Raw genomic sequence first — 23,775 nt, 5'->3', positions numbered from 1 at the left:
ATTTTATAAGGCAGGATTGAAATCTTGACTTAGACCAACATAAAATAAGTACACCAATGCCAAAATCTTCTCCCATAATTCCGAGGTTCAGAGGCACCTCGGAAGTTCATCTGGTCCAGTCTCGGCTCAAGCAGCCACAGCCACTTGCCCAGAAAGAGCCATGTCCAGACAGCTTTCTAATACCTGCGAGGACAGGGGATGACACAACCTGCCTGGGCAAACTGTGCCAGTGCTCAGCCACCCCCAGAGTGGAAAGGTGTTTCCTGATGTTAGCCAGAGCCCCACACTTCTTTCCTCTCTTCCTTTGTTTCCACTGGACACAAGGAAGGGTAGAGTTCACGAGAGCCATGCCCTTCTGTGCTGGTGAGAGAAGGCCGTAGGAAGACAGGTCTACTTTGTTTCCTTGCAAGTGAGCTCAAATGTCCTTCTCTGTGTAACATTGCATTTCAATAATATAGACTATTCTGGAGATGTCAGAAGAAGAATGATACAGGCTGCCAACACAGCAGAGTCCTCACCAAAAATACCAACATGATATTTGATACAACACAATTCTCCTTCTGCTTTGAGTTTCCTGACACAAAAAAATTATTAAAAAAAAAAAAACCACAACTTTTACTGTGAGAGGAAGTGGTGTTTCCCCGGTGTCCAAGGCCTAAGAGAATAAGGAAAAGTATCACCACAGGGAAAGAACAAATAGTCTGAAGTAGTTACTGCCTTCAGTAGGGCAGGATGCAGCTATATCATCCAAAAAAGGATCTACCCCCTCCTGTTCAGAGTGAAGCTCACGTGTTGACTTCCCTCCATCTGTAGTACCATCAGACTAGCAAGGGAATGTTTCTGTTGTCATTTTCAACAGATCTTTTAATCAGTTGCTAACTGACAGCGAAATAGATGCAAAAATGCTTGAATGCTTGTAAGGTTTTTTTAGTCTCGAAGATTATAGTAACAGAATAATGAAGAAACCTTCAATCTTAAACTTCTAATACGATTCAAACTGATATAAATCATCAGAACAGGCTACATTTGGAGGAAACTTGTTATCACTTATTACATCAGCTAACTGTTATGATTCCAGAAGGGACAACAGCATCAGGTTAATATTTCATTACATTCTTGTGAATGTGGCTGTTAAATACCAAAACTTTCCATTCTCCTTACAAGAAGAGAGGTGTCTGAAAAAATGTCATTGCAAATCAGTTTAGTCTATCTAGTGCTGAAAACACAAATCTGTCTTCCTCCTAACTTTCTTTTTTCCATCATGTCACTGGTAGTAAAGGGCAGAGCTGTTATTACTTAGACCCGGATTTCCACACCTTTATGTGTTTGCATTGCTCTGAAGCACAATTTAACCACGAATTTCCTGTGCTTGTAATGATCAGGGGTTTGTGTGATTACAGCACAACAGTGATGCTCTTCTATTATCAATGCATGTTTTTAAATGTCACTGAATTCTGACATTTTTTGGGCCTGAAGGTCTAATCACAGACAGGAAGTGTGGAATAAACAGAGATTGAGGCCTTTGTATACACAATATATTAGCCTCAGGCTATTGTCTCTTCCATAGTATTTTCAATTATCTGAATCCATATATTATTTAATGGCATTTGCTACTGTGACATGCTTTTATCCTTCAGTCTAGCCTATATTTGTGCTCAACAGGAAAAGCTAAAATGTCCATGTTTTCTTTGAGCCACGCAGATAACTGATGGCAAAGGAGCACTAGTTTATCTTCAGGTTGCCAGAAAAACTGGCCTTTATAAAACTTCTCTGGTGATTAATGTACTAATCCTTAGGGTGGTCTACTGAGAAGGAGGGGGATGTGGAGGCACCACCCACAGCCTTTCCAAGGTAAAGATGAGCCATAAACATCAAACCTGAGGCTACTCTGGATTTCAATGCAGATTAGGGATTAAGCAGTGGGGTGCTGTTTTACATGTGAATAGGCTGACAGCAGTATAAAGAGGAAGCCAGAGAGCTTGGTATTAGCCACTTGGTTTTGAAGCACAAATGTAACATCCAAGAGGAAAATATGGACAGTTGCCAGTAAAATGGGTTCAGCTAAATCACGCAAGGAATTTATTTTTGTGGAAATAAATTCTTATACGTTATTTTATTTGAAACACTGATACTTGAATTACTTGTAAAGTCCTGAAATTTATTTAGCTACTCTAGGCTTATCAGAATTCATTACAATATATTTCATTTTGACCCAGGAAATGTATTTTCTTTTTCAAAAGAGAAGATAAAAACATACCAACCCTCAATATTCTAAACATGGAATTAGTGTCAGATAAGTGTAGTCAAAACCACCCCCTATCTGAGACTCTGGAATGAGAGGTTCTTCAGGCTTTAAGAAGGCCACAGCATCCCATGGCAAATGGATAGCTGTGCATTGATTTTTTTTCTGCAGAAGAGCTCAGAAAAAATGTTGTCATAGGCAAAAGTAACAGCTGTGCCATATATCTTTCGAATCTACAAAACATTTGCATTAAATCACAAATGAACCTCTAAGAAATAACTTTGGAAAAGCCCGAATTCATCCCTTTCAGGATATGCAATCTAATCAGCACAGCACTAAGGGAGAGGGGGAATGGATTAGAAATAGCAGGCTCTGTTTATTTTTGTCTGGGAACTATGGAATGTACATTTATGGCTTTGTTTGAGGGCTCAGAATTTATAAATACAGTCCATAACTCTGTACTCCTCAAATAACTTACATCACCAAAAGAGCCGTTTAGAAGAGACTGGATGAAGCAAAATCTTCAACTCCAAATTCACCTTTGTTTTAGGGAGCAAACACATTTCATCTGCAAATATTCATGCATCAACTAGTGCTGGACAAGTTCTGATTTGTATTTTTTGGTCCAGATTTAGCTGCCTCTAATCTCCTTCAGTAAAAATGGACTTAGTGAAATTTCTTCTGTTGTAAGCAAAAGTCTCAGAAATACACTGCAAAACTGAAACCCCACTTTCAGCTTTGAATATGCCAAACTGCACAGTCTGTTTTCAAAACTGTCCTGATATAAAAGTTCATTTAGTTGAACTACTAGTAATGCAGCTGGTTGATCTCAACACTTCGGCTTACCCGAATAAATCAAGTGTAATTTCCTCTTCTCTGGTGTGAAGGAGCAGAGGGAATACACCTGTTTGCTCATAAATCTTGGCAATTTTGGTGATGAATACCTAAAAGAATAGGGAGGTTTGTCAATGCCAGGCAGATATGGCCAGAGGTTAGGACTGGAGGCTGGCATCACTTCCTGCCTGTGCAGCTGTTTTTGAGCCTGTATGAGAACAGGTCTTCCCAATCCAAAGATAGCTTTCCCTTTTTCCCTTTTCTTACATTACTTACAGTCACACTCCATCTCTCTTATTGCTTGTCCTTGTATCTTTCCCTCTCAGGAAGTTCTTTCCGTCTTTTTCTTTTCTACGCTACTTGCTGCTACCACCTTTCTAGCTCTGCTTCTAATATAATCCAAAGCATCCAGTCCTTTCCCAAATTCCGCCAGAAAATCCTGTCCATTTTACCACAGTGTTGTATGTTCCCATCTGGCAGTGCGCTGCCCCTCTCTCTTAGGGAGGGGGAAACACCATCCTTCCCTCACCCTCTCATCCTCCCTGTGCTTCCTGCCATTGTCCTCTGAGGGAGAGTGCAGCATGCTACCAAAGGGGAAACATGTAAAGGGAGGATTTTACTTGTGCTTTTTATGGGTGACTTTTCAGTTGAGTGGGGACAAACATCTTAACAAAATCTGTCTCCAGGCACCGAGGAGGACAGCAAATAGCAGAGGCCAAGGCATCAGCCATACTCTCTGCAATTAATGCCAGAGCCCAGGCTGGCTGCTCTCCCCAGGACAGGAGTGAGACTGAGACTGCTGAGAAACACACAGCACCTCTGCCTTGTGCGCTGCAGGCTTTGTCCTCATGTCTTCTCACTTTTCAGGGAGATTGCTCCTCCTTCTCTGCTTTCTCTGCCAGCAGGGGCTGAGCCTCGGCGCTGTGGTTTCAGATCAGCTTCATCCCTGCCTAACAAACTGCCTCAACCCTGCTCATCTTGCCGTGCATGGACCATGTGAAAGGTCAGTACCGCCAAGTACATATGGCAAGAAGAGGAGATCACTCTCAAGGAGACTTCTGCACATGTAGAGTGATGATTTGCACTTTGGTTTGGGGAAACAAATGCACTTTACTGTGCGCAGTAGACTTCCATTCACGTGGAGGACTGAGAGAAGAAAAATCTCTGAATGGTAAAGTTCTGTAACTAGGACCAAGATCATCCATCAAAGAGATCATGATAAAATGGCTGACTATTCCTGACCTGAACTCTTTCCAGCAGCAGTGCTCTTCTTCCCACACAGCTTACCAGTGGAAAGTATATTATTTTTGTACATCTCATACAAAAATGTAGCTTTTTTTTTGCCTACCGAAAATTTACCAAGGCTAAAATCAGGCCTAAAATCTATTTTTCTTAAAATAGAACTTATCCCACAAATTGGATTAGATATACATTTAACTGACACACTCTTGAATACTCCTTTTATATTTTTTTTAAATTCTCCAGAGATAATATTCAGTCCTACAGTGACTGCAACAAATGATGGGAAAAGCCTGATCAGATGTTGCCTGTCCACCAATCTCCATGAAACATGAGTTGTCTTTATCACTATAGAGAGCATTCTGGGGAGATTAAAAATTTTTCATGGATGCCATTCATCCCTGTGCATGGAGCCAGCACCCAGCCAATGCATGGTATGAATTCCACATAATCCCTCTTCTGTAGGCTTCAGGGGTACATAGGCTTTATCCAGACCATAGAGAACCAAGAATTTTACCCATGGGAAGTAAAATAAAAACAATTTAAGACAAACTGTGAGGAAAATACCGCTGATAAAGGATTGCAGGAGCACGTTTGGAGAATGCCCCTACTTCGTTGAGGACTGGGGAGTTGAAATGTCAGTACAGGGAAGATCTGCACCGCTTAATAAATGTTGGGTCTCAGTCTGCAAAAAATTACTTGTGTGAGTGATTATTAGGACAAGTAATTCCATGAAACTCATGTCTAAACATTTGCAAAAATGTCCAAAACTGGTTTTTTAGTCAACAAATACAACCATGTTCCCAGCACCATCTGAGGGCAGTAGGTGAGATACACAGTCTGTGTAGGTATTTTTTAGTTTATTTTATTTAAAGGGCATTTTAAAACGTGGTTCTTTGGCAACAGTAGAGGAAATAATAGGAAAGAAGGCAGAGTGTAGGAGAGGGTTCACGTTCAGAGAAATCTTTCATATAAATTTGCTGCTAATTGCTTCCTTCTTCTTAAGACACCAAATGATGCCATTGATCATCCACAAGTGCTGAGGACAGCACAAGGATGGTTAAATGTATCAGTAAAGAAACATTCTTAATGAGACAGAAAGCAGGGTAAATCTTGACCAGCAAATTTCACTACTTTTCAGTTTAAAGGAATATTCACCTTATTGTTAGTTTTTCTTATTTTTTACCTCAAAATTTGAAGGAATAGTGAAAATCAGGTAACCCCAGGAAGCTTTAAGTTGCTGTCATTCATATATTTCAATGGTTCTTAATAGAATAGTTAAAATCCCAACCAGAAAAAGGGTGATCTAGTTTTCTTGCTGTTTCAAAATTTCCCACTGTCAAAGTTTAGTGAGATCATCGCACAGTTACAGTTTTAATAAATTGTCATAATAATTAAAACACATTTACTCCAAAAGTGTTGATTCAAATTTTTTAATTCCTGTTTTGTCAAGCTGCTTTAAAAAGCCAACCCTTGCTGTAAGAATATGCTAATGTGTAATTAAACTGCACTCACATCATGCCATATGGTACATTTGAAACATAAACCGCTGTTCTATTATTTGGGGAGGGTCATTTGAAAAGGAAAGCAAAAGAAAAAGAGGCAACCCAGGGGAAAAGACAGTTTATCTGTCCTCTCACATTTTATAAGCCAGCTTCAAGCATTAGGCACTGTTATTCTGGATGAGATTTGACAGTTTCGAGGTCAATGGATTCTTAATCTTTTATTAAAGAGAAGAAAATGTGCTGATATGCAACAAAGATCATTTTATGAGTTGCGGGGTTTTTCCTTTAAATAAGACATAATGAAGTTTTTAGGGAAAATATCTTTACTGCAAAGCCATGAGCAGGTAAACATGCACACATGGGGGAAGTAAGCTTTGGAGCCAATGTGAGTTTTGCTGTTGGCTTCTGTGGGAGCAGATCCTGGTTCTCTGCCATTTTCGAATCTGATATTAACATGCAAGTCAGGATGGGTGAGAGGGAGATATAAAGAGAGAAAAGCTGGATTCAGAAAGAGAGGCAGTTAGGTGCTTAATTATATAGTGGCATGTGGACAGTGTGCAAGCAGGAGTGCAGACGCAGGCAAAAATGATTAATCTCTTGTTTTAATTATAGTTGATCGTTTGATTGTGTGGTCATTATTGAAAATGACCTGGTATTTCATTTGGGAACTTCAGAGTAGCAGGAAGGTGAGGAGATGCTGTAGTCTAAGGCATTAGCTTCTTACTAGTGGATGTTTGTATTTTAATGTGCTTGACAGGTCACAAGTGAGATGAGTGATGGGCTCAACCTAACCTTTGCCAGATGATCACCTACATTAAAAAAACCTGCATAATTTATTAAAATAATTCAAACACATTTCTCAGTAGAGCATTCATTGTCTACTTTTCTTTTTAATGATAGCCGTCCACGATGCTACCCTCTGATGACTATTCAAGGAGATGTACATGAAATTAGCTGGCCAGTGCTTTTAGCTTTGTTCCCAGAATCAAAGGTGCGGGTCCTTTAGTTTCTGAAATAAAAATAACTCCTCCTCAGCACTCCTCTGGATTTGCATATGTCTACTCCCAAAATCCAGCCTACTTGAATTTGGTAGGTACATGCAAAGAGGCCAAAAACTCAGCAGTGTTCTGCTCAGTGATGTGGTGCAAAACAAGCATTTCTTGAAGCAAATACTTCAAGGTGAGATTGTGGCAAGAAGGCTGGGCTGCTATGTAGAGAATTTTAGTTTTCAGAGTTGGCAGGCAGTAGATTTTCAATGCAGGGTTATTGCACTCAGAAATATGTTTCTGGCCTCATGGGAAGGCCAGAACACTACATGAAATTCTGCTGTAGCATGAAAGAGTTGAAAGGTTTCTTTCACGTGATGTAACCTCTCAGGAAATCTAACGTGACAAACAAAATAAAAATACTCTCTCCTCTCCTTCATTAACAAGAAAATAATCACCTTGTTAATCAACTGAGTGTAATATGTTTTACCTCAGCTCTGCAAAGTACTTGTTTATCTTAAGGCATGTTTCAAACCCCGTTCCTATTCTGCAAGGCAAGAAAATAGGATGTGCTATTTAAAACATTTACAGCCATCATTTCACTTGATAAACCAGTGCTAGTGAGAACCATGTGAAACTGCTGATGGCAGGAAGCCTCCACCACAGGCCCACCAGAACTGAAGGGCAGAGGAAGGTCTGGGGGTTGTCTGCCCACCACTTATTCTATTTTTCATACATGCCCAGGTTAAACTCTTGACCCCACTGAAATAAGGGATGTTGTCAATTATTTGAATGGGACCAAGCCTTTGCTCACAGACTTTAAAGATGACCATCTTGACTGGTCTATTATGACCAATCCAGGAATCCCTGTGTTAAGCTCAGAACTTCTGTCTGAACCAGGTACTTTAGGAACATATCCAGTTTTGGTTTAAAGGTTTTAAATAGAGAAGTATTCGTTGTACACCTATTAAAGGTATTCCAAAGGCTAATTACTCTCACTCTTTAAAGACTGAATCTTACCTCCCATCTTCATTCGTATGTATTCAGCTTCTGGATGTTGAATATCACCATATCTGATGGTCTAAAGCACTCACTTCTATTAAAATACCCATACTCATTTATAGATCACAATCAAAACAGCTCTTAATATTTTCTTCAATAAACAAAGGAAACATAAATATACACAATTTTTAACAGGAGAAAAAGTTTATTGGCCAGCTATCACAGAAAAAAAAATTTTTAATGGAAAAAGGAATAAATGGTGAATCTGGATCAGATTTGAATATTGCCATGCCAAAATGTGTTGATTTTAATATGTGTATTAATATAATTGCACTATATATTTAAATAGGAGCCACTGCATTGTCCTGACAATAAGATGGCACAGAGTCTTGCATTGCTGACTGAATTAGAGCACTACTTTCAAACTGCAATAAAATAAAGAAAAAATATCCAAGACAGTTGCCCAGGGAAAACAGGATTCATGCACTGCTGGCCCAGAAGAAATAAATGATCATTCAAAGGAAAAATAAAAGAACTTGAGCAAGAATAGAGAATGAGGAGCCTGGCAAGAGGAAGTGTTTCCTGCACAGGAAAACATGTCAGAATACTTGCATTCACAAAGAAAGAAAGATAAATAAGTTTTGGTCAAGTCCTTCTCTGTTAACACCAACTGCAATGGCAGAAATTGAGCAAAAAGAGTGTGAGATGAAATGTGACTAAAGACAGGGATAGGATCTTTCTAAACTTGAATGAGGAGTCTGATGCATACTTGGGGTTTGAAAGGAAGACAATAGACAACAGAAAAAAGAAATTATTTGCCTGCTGCAGATTCCCAGAAGAAGATAATTGCCAGAAGAAGATATTTTAAAAAGAACGGAGAAAAGAAAAAAGGAAAAGATAGTAAGGCTGAATGCAAAATTAACTAGGACAGGAGAGGGTGAAAAACAGGTAGCTTTGGAAAAAATTAGTAAGAAAGAAAGACTTGAGCATAAGCAAGGTTTAAGGACATGGAGTGGTCATAAGACTGCTTACTGGAGTACAAAGTATCCACACAGACAGCTGCAGCTATAGGTTCAGGAATAGTACTGTCCCTGAGCATGCTTATGTCCTCAGGGACAGGGAAATGGGAAAATGAAAACTGACCAAAGGAAATAATGAAAGGGCAGTAAGAGAAAATCCAAGAAAGATGGGTGCTCTTGAAGTTAGTAAGTTGAAAGGGGAAGGGTGGCAAGAAAAAAATCAAGGAGTCAAAGGAGTCCCCATTATATGGGAAATAAAAATTTGGATAAGATTACTTCCTTGCAGAAAAGTGGATTACAATGTTGGTTGGAGTGGATTAACAGGACAGAAGAAGTTTATGTAGTTGGGAGGCTAAGGCTAACTCTATTCATTGACTTTAAAATTGCCAACTTTTTAGCCAGAAAAAAAAAAATCAGAGATAAAGGAAGTTTATCTTTTTCCCATTTCCCATTTCCCCACCACACTCCTCTGTTTCAGTGTCCAAAATGAAAGTCTATTAGGAAAGAGGGCTGGAGTGAACTGACATATCTACAAGGCATTATTCCTTATTCTGCCAAGATTTCTGGAAATTTCAGACTCTGTGAAGATAAGGATAATAACACTTATATTTCTTTCAGGGTGGTAAAAAAACTTTGAAGCTTCTAAAAACTGAAATTAAAAGCTGTGAGTAGGAAGAAATTAATCTATTCAGTGACAAACTGGTTTAGGTCTCTTATGGATTATGTTACCAATCAATCTTTTCTGAAGATATGGCATGACCTACCAATACAGAATAAATTAATAATAGCAGGTAAGGATATTCTTTATGTTCTCTTTAAATGCATGATATTTACAAATTATTAGATAGATCTACAGACAATATACTTATTCAATATGAACAATACAAATGTTTTTATCTGGACATAACTTGAAGTGATAAACCTCAGAGATTTGTCACCAGACCTGTAAGTGTGTGTTCTTCTGGATCATTTTTAACAAATTCCCAGCCCATTGTCCAGATTTACCATAAGAAAAACACCGAGAATTTAGCATGTACAAAAAAAATTTTGTCAGAGAGGTGGCTTCTCTGCTATAAGTGCTAAAAAATATGTCTTCCCTGCTTTTTTAACTGTGAAATGTTATTAAGTCACAACAGTCTTAATGTGCACGACACAGTAGTGTTCATTCATTGTTATCCAAAACTGAGTCACAGAGAATCACAGAACTGGTAAGGTTGGAAGAGACCACTGTGGGTCCCCGATCCAAGCACCCTGCTTAAGCAGGGTCATCCCAGCCTCGCTGAAGTCAAGACAATATCCACTGCTCTTCCTTCATCCATCCATGTACTTGCTTCATCATAGAAGGTAATCAGGTTGGTCAAGCATGATTTACCTTCGGTGCATCCTTGCTGACTGCTCCTGATCATCCTCTTGTCATTCATGTGGATAGGATTACAGGTTGAGGCATTCCACCAGTTTTCCAGGGATTGAGGTGAGGCTGACTAGACACTACATTCCTGTGGCCTCATTCTGGAGTAACATTCACTTTCTTCCAGTCCTGAGGAACCTCTCTTGATTGTCATGACCTTTCAAAGATGACCATGAGCAGTCTAGCTGTGGTGTCTGTCAACTCTCTCGACACTCCCAGATGCATCTTGTCAGGACCCATGGACTTCTGGATGTCAAGTTCAGCTGGGTGATCTCTAACCCAATCCTTCTTGGCCAAGGGAAACAGAATACCAGATTCAAGAGCAAGAAAATTCAAAACCAATATGGAAGGAGTGAATTAAGCTATCTTGAAAGAAGACTGAAATGTGACGAAAGTGCAACAGATTTATTGTTCTACAAATAGTTTTCTTGATTTGAAGGATGTATTTCTAGTGTAGCATTGCTTGGAAAGTTAGGTCACATTTATATTAACTTTGTATTAATATTTTGCTTCAGGTTTGTTCTTCCTTTGTATCTCCATATTTCACCTTGATTTCAGCTTCATTCTGAAATGCAGTTAATTCATACTGTAGTGCAGGTAAGTGGGAACACATTGCTCTTAGCAGTCTGTGGGAGAATAAAGCTGTATCTTGTAAAATGTTGATTGTGAAACACTGCCAATGGCCTCTCTCAGAGCACTATCTGTTCCTGAGACTTCAAAGAAAGGCAATTTCAGTCGTAGAGATACATTATGTCCTTATTTAAGGGGAAGGGGTCAGTTCCTGGTTGCTCAAGCACGTCTGAAAAATGTAAACTTAAATACTATCAAATTCTCTTTGTATGGTGGGAGGAAAGAAAGTGATTTCTGTGCACTGTGAAGCCAAATTTTGTGTGTCTGTCTTGGCACTTTAATTGAAATATGTAATGAATGACTCACCACAAATTATTCTCCTGAGCAGTGTGAGCTTGAGAGCAAGTAGGTCATCCTAAAAGTCCCAACCAATGCAGGAATATCTTCTGCAAAGGGTTACTAAATGATTTGTCTCATCTAGTTTTTAGTTGATTGGGCAATGACAGCCTTACAGCTTCCCCTGAGAGATCTTTTCATGTAACATCAATTCTACATCAAGTTATTTCCGTTTCTCATTCTGTTGCCCTATAAAAATTTCTGTGGGGCAAGGGAAAGATAACCAACATGAATGAGAAAGGCCTGCATCACATTTCATTAAAAATATTTTTGCCCCTGGAATGAAAAGGTATGGTGATGCCTGGAGTCACTGGGGAGTCCTGCCTGAAAAGTGTTGGCATCATATCACCTTATTTCAGTACAGGCACAAAATTGAACAAAATGTGCAATTATGCCTTAAACAAAAATATGGTGCTAGACATCAAATGCATGTAGCTGAAGCAACGTATGAACACATGGCATCTTTGCTAAGTAATTTGCTCTTAATTGTCAGCACATTTAGTACTGGCATTTTTAGATACATTTTTGGTTCATTCTCTAACAAATGACTCTACACTAATTGTTTCTCCCAGCAATTTATTGCACAGCTGGGAGACCAAGTTGCAGAATTGCGCACACACTATCTTGTATTCAATTCATTTCTTGAAAATGTTTAAAATTCCATGAGGTAGTCAAGACTTATTTTAATTGCAGTGTCTACAATGAAAATATGGAATTAATTAAATGTCTTGTGGGTCAGGTAAGGTACGGCTTTCAGAACCCATTGCTTTGAAATGTTTCAGCAACTGTAATAGTGTAAATCAAGATATCTTTTAGTAATGGGGATAACTGTGACATTTCAGAGGATCTCTTAAAAGCTTATTTTTATTTAAAAGGTGAACATCTGCTAAGGTAGCAAACTCATCTGTATGCAAAAGAATTATCTTTCTGAGGATCTTTCCATTATGAAATACCTGTCATGATTCTCTTGTACAAATCTGTTAGGTCTCACAAATCTTTCTCTCATGTCTCTCCTAAGGTGCACTTATCTTCTCTGATGAGAGATAAATGTTCATAATTTAAAAAAAAAGAAAGTTTTAATTTTAAGCAGGCCAAAGTCTGAAGGCTTACTAAGGAATATTAGCTGGAACAATATAAGTGGAGATGGATCTTTAGAAAATGGGTTGCCTGCTGTATGCGGGATTAACTTTCAAGGAGCGCTGATGTCACATCTTAAGTTGGGAACAAATTGCTAAAAAGTCCTTCCCTCTTAGCTCATGAATCACACTTCTCTGATATGTCAAATCACATCAAGAGCAATCAGTCAAATTAACTGACATCATGAAGTGCATAGCGATTTTTTTTAATAGGAGAATGATCTCATAGCTTTCCAACTTTACCCTGCAAGCAAGATCTCAAGACACTGAGGAAAAAGTGGCTGTATGAAGTTGGAATATTTTTTTAGTCTGAAGTGAGCAAAATCCTGATAAATTCTTCAGGGCTTCAGGTGGGGCTGTTGTTGTTGTTGTTGTTGTTGTTGTTGTTGTTGTTGTTGTTGTTTGTTGGTTGGTTTGGTTTGGTTTTTTGATGTTATTTTGCAAGGCTTTATCATTGTAAAAGTATTTTTATAATTGAAAGTACTTTGTGCTTTTACTAGTCTGTGAAATGCAAGCAGCATGCCCTACTGCAGAGACTTAACATCACCTGTACACCTTTGCATACAGTGAGCCCTTTGCATTACTGACCTCATTTTGAGTACCTTTTTTGCAAGCTGTAACCTTTCCATTAGCAGAAGGACTTGGTGATAACAGGATGAATTCACCTGATCAGAACTCTTGAACCTGTGAAGTGCTTGGGCTGGAAACCCCTGTCACTGCTAGCACAAGCCAATGCCTGCTGTAGACCCACAGCAAACACAAGGTCACAGAAGCTGAAGATGGACTTGGAAAGATCCATATGGCTTCACAGCAATGACTGAAATGATGGGTGAGGGAAAGAGGATACCCTTCAGTATGAGTATAATCCACCAATGAGGAGACTCTGGTGTTAACCAACATCATAAAATAGATCTGCAAGAAGGTTAAGTCTTATTCACGCACATTAAAATAATAGCTGGTTTGGGACAGGGAATGCTAGTGGTTTGTTTGAGTTTGGGGGTTTGGAGGGGGTTGGTTTTTGGTTTGGTTTGATTCCATTTGTTTCACTTGGGTTTTTTCCTCCATGTACCTAAATTCTTTGTACAATTTCCAAGATGGTTGCCTGCAAACAGTATTTATGCAAAGATCATAACAAATCAAATATTTGCACATGCCATCTCTAATTGTAAAATTAGACTAAAAATGTGTGAAAATTCAGCAATTTTTAATATTTTTATATCATGTTCAATAACAGCAAACTTTTTTCTTTAAATCTTGCTGTAATCAGTTCACTGAGCTCTTTTAAACTCTTCAAAACTCTGAATATACCATTTCTTCCACTTAAACCACCTAAGGGAGTGATTAGCTAGTGTACTTTTACTATTTGTTTGTCTTCTCTGTGCAATCCCTTCTATTTTTTACACAGGACATAAACATCCCTTTTGGTTTTAGCTATGAAGGGCAATCTAATAGAATAAATGCAGCCCAAGCTAAATTGGCATTGCTCTGTCAGTGTTACTGAGTGGTGTCTGCTTAACCTAGAGCTGAATTTCCATTGATTTCAATTGAAGAAGGGCTAAGGTCCTTAATGAAAAAGGAGTAGAACCAAATAGTTCTTAGCTGAACAGTTTTGGGGTTGTTTTTTTTCCCTCATAAATTTGCAGGCTGCAATCCTAAATCGTGTAGATCAGTTATCAGATTGTATTATCTGCTGATGTTCAGCATCTGTTAGGTAAATCAACAGCTCTGAACAGCAAGACTGAAACTTTCTATAAATCACAGTTTAGTTAAAATAGCCTGTCTGTTACCTGCCTGATACAGGGAGAGGCACAGCTCCTGAATAAGTGGAAGGGGAAATGGAAGGGCTGGAAAGCCCAGGATGGTGATCATGTTATATGATGCTGTTAGGGAAGGTTTGAATAGCCTTCCCCTACCCTGTTGTTCTGTGCTTGCAGAGAATATAAAAACACCTAAAACATCTGATTTAATTTTTTGTAAGTAGATTTTTCCAAATTGTTTCAGCTGACCAAACAAAGGCTTTGCTGCTGTGACAAAATTTCAGGTTTTTTCCATCCATACCAGCTGGTCCAGTTAAAATACAATCTACTCCTACAAAACTTCTCTCTCATCCTCAGGCCACCACTGCTACCTAAAATAATTTGGCAAGCAGTGGCCAAATACTTTATTAACCCAGTTCATTTCATCAGGTTACAAGTGATAGCCAGCCTTATCACCTGAAGAGGTAATGTCTGTGCTGAAGACCTTCACTCTCCTAGCATCCTGACAGGAAAAATCCCACAGTTTATACACCTGATATATTGAAATGGGGACTATGAGTAACCAAGGGCTTTTGTTTGCAACAAGATGCTGAGGGGAAGTAAAAACTAGCAGATTTGTGCTGATCTGCCCTTTGAAAAAAACCAGCTTAGAGTGGCTGCATTGGGAATGGTCATATAACCATTGCTGAGGGAGAGTGCCAGCCCTTGTGGTTCCTTTGACTATGTGTTGTGGACCAGCCTGAGGGGCGCTACCCACAAACACTGTGAATGGCTGAGCCAAGATTTGCCCTGAGAGGTGTTTGGACTGTTACACAAGCAGTCCTTCCCTAGGCTGCCATGAAGATAATGCCCTCTGTCACACAGGCTGGAGACTGCTCTTGCTCTCTCATCAGGATCAGAGACTTTGCTCTCCTCAACATCAAAACTCAAGTTAACTTTAGCCCAGCTAAAAAAGCTGCAGTTGCAGCAGGGCCAAGGCTTAACCCAGAGATTCTTATTAAATTTATTTTCTTCTGGAAATTAGAGTACAGTAGCCAGTATTCCAGTTAACCTTTGCGATGACATATTTATTCTGGTGCACACAATAATTTCTTATCACAGATTGTTTCCATATGGAAACTTTAGACATTTCTATTTCCAGAAAAGGCCTCAAAAGGATTCTGTTCCCACTTTTCTGTAGAAGTGTGATTATATTTGTAACAATTAAAAATGCATTTTTCCTTGGGGAATTGTCAGTGGTAATTATCACATTGATGATTCAGAGAATGCTTCCTTCTACAACTGTCTCTTGATAAATTGCTGGTACTTGTTTGACACTCTCAGTTCTCTTGTTTGATTAAATAATCATCGGAAAAAAATCATCATTTCATAGTCAGATGTCAGTCTCCTTTCACGCTGAAGTGCATTGCTGCTGCTCTTAAAAATCCCAACCACATCACTATGTGAAAGCCAAAAAAGCCTCCAAGAGCCCATCTGTGTGGCTCATAGTGTGTGTCAGCAGTAAATAGAAGAGCTGTACACTTAAGCTCATCTCCACATGGGTGGAAAGTTCTGGGATAAAATCCTTGCCTTACGTAGCAGCAGCACATACCAGTAATGAAACCATGAGTGGATCTGCTAATGATCCTCAATTCCTGTTCACAGTTGTCTGGATTTCTCTGTGTATTAGGCTTGCAACTCCTGCTGACCATGTTTATTATACCCTACACCACTGGGTGAGGGAATCAGTCAGCAGTAACATTTCCACTGACTTCAGTGGACACTAAGCCAAACTTATCATCTCTTTTTGAAAATATCTCACTTCCTCCTGCAGCCCTAAATCCTACATGTCCCACATCTTCACTTCTTTCCTTTAAATCCTACTCACTCCTTGGTTGATGTTCTCTGCCTTGATTTTCATAGCAGACACCACATGCAAATACTAATGCTTACCAGCATCTTATTAGCATATCGTGATGTGGTCGACCACTGTAAACCTCACCGCTCCTTTCCTCTTCCTTTCATTACCAATGCCTTTCCAGCCTTGTTTGACTGAGACCAAAGGAGTTTCAGACCACATTCTCTAAATAATACATGTTGGAAAATAGTACTACTTTATCACAAATTTCAATTATTTTTGGTAGATGACTGCGGCTCTGTTTTTTTCTCTTCTTCTGCCATATTTTTAAGTTTACCTATTGCTAAAGATGCAGTTTCTAACAAACATGTAAGAAATTCTCCCATCCCAGGCCAAAGCCTTCACAGCTGTTATTGTCAGGAAATTTTGCTTGTTTGTTTGTTTTCTCAGCCACGGGCCTATTTGTGTACTTTATTCACTCTGACAAACAGTGAAGCATGTTGGTAGTTTTCTTACACTGCAATTCATTTTCACTGTCTAAGTCCTTTCTGTCAATATGAGACACAATATACTGGTTCCTTTTCTTTTCTTTGGGTTTTTTTTTTCCTGATCTCGCCCAGTAAGCAAACGTACTGTCCCTTTAACCTCTGGCAAGGAACAGTCTTTCATGGAGCAGTGAATGGATCAGCTTTGCAAAAGTGGTTCAGCAGCAGTGATTCCGGGTTATGGCCTTCTTTGAACTCCTGATCCATCATATCTGATGTGCTGTCTAGCCCCTTGACTGATTTTCAAACCAGTCTCTAACTGCACAGAAGCTACCTCTGCATTTGGCCGGACAAATCGCATGAGCAGATGTGAGGTGGCCCAAATGAGGCACATAAATGATGTGTTTGGGATCAGATTCAGTTGCCCACTGTGCTAAATACCACATAGACACTAATTGAAAAGGCAGTACACACTCCAAGAAGCTTCAGTACAGCAACTTAGGAAGGAAATCAGCACCTAGGAAGTGTGAAAAACAGAAGACAAACAAAACATTAAACAGTGTTTGGCAACTAAGACAATTAAAGAATATTAAAGAAACACCTTTGAAGTTGCAAGGTCGAATAACCAAAGTTAGGAAACACAAAATATTAGACTGTTTCACTCTACCTTTTCTTATATGATTATGTGCTGGTTTTTCAGCAGAAATATTTTTCAGGTAAAACATTGTTGACCTAAGGAGCAAGTACTTACTATTTTGCTTCTTTGCACTGGTCACCATGTGCTCTCAGAGCGCACTTACTCTATGTCATTCAAACCTTTACCATGAAGAAAGAATCATTCATTAACTTTACCATCACATTTCTCATTGCAGGATCCACAGTTTCACAACGGCTGCAGCAGCCCATTATGATAACCCAGCGATGGTCTCTCATCTAGCCAAGTTCTTGGTAGCCCTTCCCATGGTACATACAAAAAGTCTCTGTCACTTTTTGAGCTGATGGTAGAAATCCATCATAGATACTAAGAAGAACCTGGGGTGGGTCTTTCTGATATCTGGGATAGATCCCTGGTCATGATTGCCCTATGAGAGCTTGGTTCTGCTCCTGCTGAGGCAGGGGAATGTTCATGGCCCTGGGAACACATTCCTGCAATGTAAAAGACTGTCAGTCTTCCACTGAAGATGGCTTTGGCGGAAGAGTGAAGTTGGTGTTCCGTGTCACAGAGGACTGAGCAGTAGGAAGGCCTATAAGATGGGAAAGCTGTCTGGTGTCAACTCTAGACAAGGAGAATCTTCAGGAAATTCACAGCGACATCCAAAGGCTCTTTCTTGAAGTAAAAGTTAGGCAGGACCTAAGCACAACCTCTAAACTCCACATGTTCTTTGCTCTTTCTATTGTAAAATTTCCCAAGTGCCAAGAGTTGCATCTTCTATCCCAGAACTGTCACAAGTCAGCAGTTCTGAAAAGTTCATCACACATCTGACTCCTACAGTAGAACAGGAACTGCTGTCTGTCCCCACATCCTCTAAGGGGCTCAGTCAGGAAAGCATTGTAGTTGTATTCTGCCATCACCAAGAGGATCTGTCGCCATCTGAAATGCCATAGTTCATTTCAAAATTTAGCTGAGAAAGAAGTACCTACTTTCAGATAGATATATAAATAGATATAGATATAGATGATATGGAGATAGATAGAGAGATAGATAGATTAGATAGATAGATAGATAGATAGATAGATAGATAGATAGATAGATAGATAGATAGACATGCCTGTGCTTTACTTCCCTCATCTATCTTCCCCTGTCTCACACCTCTCAGGCTAATGTCCTTGTTCCCAAGCTGTGGAATGTTCTGAGGTAGAGGGACTTTCTTGTTTTACGTCCCAGGGAAGAAGTCATGATTCAGTGGGTGAAAGACTGAGAACACAAGAGATGATGGCTCTGTAGCCCACTCAACCTTAAAATACTCCTACAGATCTCTTGAGAGCCACAATTTTTCAATGACTTGCATGATGACAAGTTTGGGGAGCATCTCAAAGGGATGATAAAAGGTGCAACATTGAATAAAGGCCACAAATTAATAAAGGCTGTCAGATTTCAAGATGGGGGAGAAATGACCTATGTTTTTCCAAATAAAAGGTCAGCAGAAATTTTTAGCATGGGAAGAACACCATGTTTTTCTCCATATTCCTTCTTAGAAATAGCAGTTTATTTTCTGTATAAATATGTGTGTATATATAAAGTCACCATGCACTGTACACCCAACATAGAAAATTTCAATGGTGTTTGGCAAAGTCAAAAGTTACTCAAAGGAAGATTGTATCATGGGAAATACCAGGCAACCGCAGTAACAGGCAGGGTGACCCATCCAGCCTACAGCAAAACACATGGCTAGAGAGCATCATGCACTGGCAGATTTTCTGTTTCACATCACTGACCACATATTTCAACAAGCAGCTAGTGCAAAAAAGTAAGTGTGGGAAAGGGGAATATGGAGCAGATCTCTGCTCTTTAGAAAATATATAGTACTGCTATCTGCAAGAATATATGGGCCAGCAATTTATTTTCCAAACAGAAAGGAGCAATTTTTCCTGAGCTTAAGCTGTGAGATGGGACAGGATCTCAAAAGAGGGAACAAATAACATGGAATAGTTAGGTTTGTCCATGTGCCTTACACCTTTCTCATCTAGTCCTATGACCCTTATGCCTTTCTCCTCTAGTTCTGTGGCACAACAGGTGAAAGACCCCTTATAGTAAGTAGAAGGGGGCAGAGAAGGCTTAAACTCAGGCACTTGCCAGATGATAAGACCAAGCTGAAATCCTATATAAAAGATATACAGGTAAGCTATCAAACTGGCAGTTGTGGAGAGAGGTTGTGCTTGCAAGGAGAACCATCATTTCCACCAGGCTAGCTCAAGTAGGCAGGGTTGGTCTGTCATGGTCATGTTGTAGCTGATGGCTGCTTGCAAAGCCTGCAGTGGCTTAACTGCTCACAGTTTAGAGGAAAATATGTTTAGGGTTTTATTGACACACACAGAGATGGCAACTCATTCAGTTAGGAACAACAGCCTCCTGCTCCAAAACTGCAGGTAAGTGTTGCATTGCTTAAGGGTCTCCAAGCTGGGCTGCGTCATTTCCTTATAAAATTTCCCCAGATGGAAGTACCACAAGAAAGTGTAGTTATAGCAATTCTTTCTGGTGTAATTTGTCTTTTGAGTGAGATTTTTGAGAGCTGCAAGTATTCTTCCTGAACATTTGAAAGGTGTATTTTATTTATTTCACCAAAATGATACAGCTTTAAAACGCCTTGTCTGAATTTCTAGGTCCTTATGAATTCTGCTATAAAAAATCAGACTCTCCTACACATAGACAATTTGGTTTCTGCTCTCAGAGATGTGCTGTATATGCACACACAACAGTCTTTGCATAAGTAACATCTGTAATGTTGTATTTACTCTGATTAATGAAGAGAAAAGCCTTAGATCTCCTGAGTCCTTAAATGCAGTTCTGCAATTATGCTACAGCTGATCTTTATTGTTTGAGCTGATTATTCATCTCATTTTCTCATGATTGTATGAAGTTTCTTCTTTAAAAATTTGGTCTTGCTATTAAAAACTATTATTAATTACCCTTATAGAAGGCATGTGTCTGCAGCAGAAATGTTGCACTTACAAGTTCAGTTTTATCCAGCTTCGGGTTAAATTGCTTGTTCCTGCCATTTCTCTGCAAGCTCCAGGGATGATCTGAAAGGTAGTGCATTCATCAATAATACTTCAGAATTTGTTATGTGTAATGCTGAGGTTTGGAAATTGATGAATAAAAGCAAACCATTTAAAATACAAATGTTGCCAAAAACAGGAAGAAAGTTGGACCAGACCCAAATGTTTGGCCTAAAAACTCAAGGCTTCCTTAAGAAAAATGAATGAATATTGCAGAGATATGAACCTGATTAGCATGAAAAAATCATGACTAAATTCTAAAGTATGTATTTACTGAGAAGGACGTAAGAGTGGTTTCCAAGCATGTACCTCCTCACTACACTTTTGAAAAACCTACCCCAAGCATCTGACAGAACAGGGAGATCTGGTATCATAGGCTTTGTTACAAACAATGATGGCATACTAAAGCTCCTGTGAAAAAAGGTGGCAGGTGCTCTAGACCTCAGGTCCCAGCAGTGAATCCAGAAGCTGGCATTAAGCACTTCCTCTCCGAGAGCACAGAGGAGAAGACACAAGCACAGAGGGACATCCCCTCCTTCAGTGGAGCCTGCATCCTGGGACAGGACTTCCCATTGGGGACCAACTGGATTATACCCCATACTCTTTCTGCCTGTATGTGAGGGTTTGCTTCAGGAAAAAAAAAAGCAAATTTTTTACAGCCTAGTCTCTCAAACTGTTTGGAATCCCTAGCTCCTAGTCCTTGTTTCCTTGATTTTCTTTGTGTTAATGTTTGGAGTCTGGCAGCAGCTAAATAAAATGCTTCTGGGATTAGGCAATTGCTGGACAGAGCTTCTTTGGAGGATAGATACATTGGCTCTGCTAGAGTTAAGCCTGAGGTACCTTTAGTGATGTATAAGACAAGCCTTGTGCGAGGGACAGAAAGGATTTTAAAATTACACCATTGGAAATACAACAGGAGAGAGAAGCAGTGGAGTTCTCTTACCTATAATGTTGTGTTACTGCAAAGACAAGGAAGAAAGATGCAAAGCCAGCGAATGATTAGAGCACAGAAAAGTTTAATGTGGGTATTTTAAGCGAAGCAGATAAATGCAAAAGGAATCAGATGTGTTACACAAAGCATCAAAAAGAAGAGCCGTGAAAAAACCAGCTCTTTCAAGGAAATAAATTCTGTTTAGCAGAAACTACCTCCTTGTTGAAATGTCTGTCCCATTAAGTCATCAGTCTGTGTGGTAAAGCCAAATCACATGGATGTTAACAGACTAACAGACTAAACAAAACTATCTGTGACAAAATAAAGGATAACTAGGCCACCGCAACTTTAATGCAAGAGACAAATTCAAAGTTGTGAAGGTATTTGAAACACAGCAGAAAGCACGTTTTCTTAATCCAAGCATCTAGTAAGCACTGAAAGAATGAAGCATAGGATTGGAAACACATGCCCAAACAATGTGTGACTGCAAGGGGAGGCATGGTGTAAAGAGTGGCTGTGTTTCCAGTACCCCTGGAGAGAACCAACACCATGCAAAGGTGTTGGCACCAGACTCCAACAGGAAAATGCAGCTGGAGGATGAAGCTCTGTTAATGCAACAAAAGTTTTATTGAGTCTCTTAATTGAATCTACACTGACATGTTTTATAGCTGGTTGTCTTCTGACACTGCATAGAAATGGATTAAAAGTGAATTCCAAATAGACAGTGGAGCTAAATGTGACGTGATCACAGCAAGCGCTGCACCCAAAGTTAAAATTCAAAGCTTGGCACACTTCAAACAGCAAGATCAAAATGAGTCTGTTTAGTAAAGCTGCTCTGGCCTGCCTGCTAACAGATAGAAGTGCTTGAAATTGTGGAATAGAAAGTCCCAAGTGTGCTTGATTGAAGAGCAGTCTGCAAACACAGATGATCAAATTGAGTAGATAACCTATCTATGGAATTGAATTCTAGACTTCCTTTCAAAGAATGCCATGGGACATGGAAGAATACAGGGTGAAATAAAGGCATATAGCAAATTTTGTATATCTGAGGCAATTTCAAAGAGGGTGGGAAAAAATCAGCATACTAAAGTTAAAATTAATAGTTGCTCCCAGGCAAAGCCATAGAAAAAGTAATTTAAGATGCAATCAACAGAGAATGACAAGACAGCAAAACAATTTATTGTCACAAAAGGTTTTTTTCTATGTCTGCTTTATTAAGGAAGAATCTTGTTAATAATGTTTGCTTTTTTTTCTTTTTATAATATATTTTGTTGGCAAAGATATCTGCATTTTTCTGACAGACTCTGAATGCATTGATTTAATCCAGATTCTAACATAAAAAGTAAACTATTTGAGTATAACACTTATTTAATAAGTTGCAAGTCAGATAACTAATAGATCAACAGAAGAGACAGTCATCACCTAAGGGAGAACTATCACAGCTCCTCCAGCAGTTCTCCTATGAGTCACCACTGCTCATTAATTTTTATCAATATTTTCAGGGGAGGAATTGCTGGAAAAGAATGTGAATTTCTTTAGACATAAATGTATTTTAAGGACTTGTCACTTCTACTAAATTACCTGGATCACATGGTAAATGGTCCCACATCTGCTTCCACATTTGACTTTATCATAGGATGTGGATCTGGAGGAGCATGTGGTTGAAAGGCTGAAACCTCTGAAAGATTGAGAATGACTGAACGTGAATCCCCAAGGTGATGTGGTAGCTCATAGTGGTAACTCAAATGGAGGTAACAAGTAGAGAGGATTTTTAACTATCTGTAGCATAATTAGAATTCAATCTTCACTTTGAAAATATTGCAGAATTATTGGAAGAATATTCAGAAACGTGCTGGAATAAATATCCAGATTCAAGGTACAATTTAAAATTTATTTGAGTGCATCCATTTACCTTCACTTCTAATTTGTCCTTACTGAATGTTGCATTGAAGATCTCCATGGTGGCATAAAATGACATGAGATCACTGAAATCTCTAGGGAATGTAAAGTTACCAGAAAAGAACTGACATGAAATACATGAAATACAGTGATACCAACAAACCCCTAAGTTATTGACTAAGGGCTATGGGATGTAGCTATCCTTTGCTAAACCAATTGCTTAATGTCATAGGCCTTTCAAAGCATGGTATCAAACTGGATGCAGAGATAAAAGCACAATTGGTTGCCTGTCAAGTTGCAAACAGCCAAAAAGACATTGAAGTGACCAAGAGAGCATGTTAAAAAAATGAGAATCAAAGCACTACATGAGCAGAGATTTTGTGAAATAATCCTGTGCATATCATCCTCTGCAACTTGGGGTAGAGGGTTAAAGAAAGACTTTGGGGATTTGAGAAGAAAGCAAGGGAGATGGCTAGATGAATATCCATAACAACTTTTTAGAGGCTCTTCCACACTTGCAAGTTGCAAAGATTGTTCTCAGGACTTAGCTTGTGGTCTGAAGTTGAACTTTTGCTTCAACTTCAAGTGGAAGAATGGAACATTATAGTAATAGGAGGGAAGTTGCGTGAAGAGTGTGTCTTGTTCGTGGGTAAGGGGAGTGGCTGGGAATCAGATAGAAGAGCAAGAGGGACTTAGTACAGTGACTCCCAGGAAGACGCCTGCAACACACAAACATGTTTCCAGCTGTGAATATGATACAATAAACAACAAAGAATATGAAGAAAATTACTTCTTTGGATTATTTTACAAAA

The sequence above is a fragment of the Motacilla alba genome, chromosome 2 (assembly GCF_015832195.1).
Source record: "Motacilla alba alba isolate MOTALB_02 chromosome 2, Motacilla_alba_V1.0_pri, whole genome shotgun sequence".
Taxonomy (NCBI): domain Eukaryota; kingdom Metazoa; phylum Chordata; class Aves; order Passeriformes; family Motacillidae; genus Motacilla; species Motacilla alba.
Note: the sequence above shows the minus strand (reverse complement) of the source record.